Source organism: Pinus tabuliformis, chromosome Q (assembly GCF_031772625.1).
Source record: "Pinus tabuliformis cultivar Carrire ecotype Pingquan chromosome Q, CPIR1, whole genome shotgun sequence".
Taxonomy (NCBI): Eukaryota; Viridiplantae; Streptophyta; class Pinopsida; order Pinales; family Pinaceae; genus Pinus; species Pinus tabuliformis.
The window spans coordinates 231805333-231807820 of record NC_142296.1 but is presented as its reverse complement, the minus strand read 5'-3'; positions in this window follow the sequence as shown (position 1 = coordinate 231807820).

Here is a 2488-nt window from a genome sequence, read left to right as displayed (position 1 = left end):
ACAGAGGATCACGGTGGTATCCAACATGTGTCCAAATAGCTTACTGAAGAGCTTCCCCAACCAGACAACTTCACACGAGGCCATACTCGCAGCTATGTATCCGGCCTCAGTGGTGCTCAAAACAACCAACTTCTGCTTCCTGCTCATCTAGGATATCGAAGCAGAATCCAAAGAGAAGCAGCACCTAGAAGGTGCTCTTGCGATCCACCACACTGCCTGCACAATCAGCATCAGAATAATCATGCAGCCTCACAACTCCGACAGTGAATCTCAATCCATGAGTGATTGTGCCTTGAAGATATCTCAGAAGATTCTTGGCACCAATCCAATGTGAGTAATGAGGCTCAACAGCCTCAACAATATGTTGGCTCAACATGCTAACTGCAATACATATATCCGGACGGGAGTTCACCAAGAACATCAATGCTACTATGAGTTGACGAGACTCAGAGACATTTCCCAATTCAGGTCCGGCAGCTCTACTGCATAACTTCTTAAAGTTAAGCTCCATCTGGGTAGTCACAGGCTTGCAGTTCACCATTCCAAATTCAGAATCCAACTCCCTCTTACATTTGTAAATGAGAGGGTCTGCACCTGTCAGAAAGATGCCATCCATATAAAGCACCAATATGAGAGGTCTATCATCCACAACCTTAAGGCAAAGGTTTGGATTGGCTTCACTTCTAGTGAATCTCAACTTCATCAGATAGCTGTCAATCCTCTCACACCAATCCCGGGGTGCTTGCTTCAAACCATAGAGAGCTTTCTTCAACTTGCAAATATGAGATTCCTGATCATGAACCTCAAACCCCTCGGGTTGTTCCATATCTGTGGTCTTGCTATTACTTGTAAGTTTTCCCTCGGTATATATCGAACATATACCTTCATGCTCTTCATTGAACTCAGGCATCCCTGTCACCATCTGTTTCACATCGAGTAGGGTCTTACAAGGAAGATGGGCAAACCTCCGGTGCCATAGTTCAGATTGAAGAGAAGTGTCGCAAGACATGGTCCCCAATGGACTTCCTACAACTTGATAGAAAGTGCCAACCTTGAACCCAAGAGTAAAAGCATCTTTAAAATTCCTTTTCCAAGCACGTACCTTTTCATCAATGAATGCCACCTTGTAACCTTTGTCTTCCATTGCTGAAATGGACACCAGGTTCTTATTGAGATTAGGTACATAAAGAAGTTCTTGTAAATGAATCATGTTACCCTGATTCAATTGAAGGGTAACATTCCCTACACCCTTTACGAGATAGGTGACATTGTTTCCAAGAATAATCTCTAAGTTTGTCTCCTTCTCTATCAAATTAGAGAGAGCTTCCTTGTATCCGGTGAAGTGCCTTGAAGCACCACTATCAATAAGCCAATTTCCCAAAGTGTTCGGAGGAGAGGTAGTGGAGAGGGCCGATATAAGATAATACTCCTTTTGCTTATCAGAAACAACATTTGATTCTTCATACCTGGAGTTCCTTACTTTCTTGGAGGGTCGACCATTTCCTTGATGTCCTGCATTCCTTTTTCCTTTGCCATTGAACCTGTCATTCCTTCGATCATTGTTGTTGAAGTTGCCCCTGGAATGATTGTGATCATCATCATGTGATGTGTCCCTTCTATTTGGACACTCCCTCACATAATGGCCAAACTTATTGCAAGCAAAGCATCTGCCCTTCCTTCCACCCTTAGATCCGGGCTTTCCATTGAAATGACCTTTAGACCCTGCATTATTTCTCCTTTTGGCATGAGCGGAGAAAGCAGTAGGGTTGCCTCTATTAGAAGGCATTTCTTGTTCCACCATCCTGGTTTCTTCTTGAATGCATCTTGACATCAATTCTTCAAACCTTGGAATTCGATCATTATTGAGAGTAGTGGTCCTACATATGTACCACTCAGGTGGGAGCCCTCCAAGAGTAGTGATAGTAAGTTCCCTGTCAGGAATGACTTCTCCAATCGATTGAAGATCATTCTTGATCTCAGTGATCCTTAAGAAGTAGGATTGAATATCCTTGTCCTTGCCCTTCTTAATATCTTTCAACTTATTTTTGAGGAGCAAAATTTGATTTGCATCACTAACCTTGAACATGCTTATCAATCTGTCGTAGATCTCCTTGGAGGTGTTTAGATTAGAGATGTAGGCCACCAGACGCTTGTCAATGGAATCTCTGATAATTTTCTTTGCTTTGACTTCACCCTTGGTGTACTTGTTCTTTGTAGCAGCGGGTGCATTTGATGCAGGCTCAAGGGATTTTACCCTTCACATAGTCCAACTTCTTGTTCTTCCAATGTCAGATCAAGAGACATCTTCCATCCGTGATAGTCAGACTTTTCACGGAGCTTGTGTTCAGCTTAGAAGTGGGATGAGGAACCCATTGAGCCTTTTGTCCTTTCCAACTGTCTTCGGTGATTGCTCTTTCACTCTTGCTTGGGCTTTGTCTTCACCTTAGCGCCGATACAATGTTAAATTTTGGTATGTTCTATGCTTAGA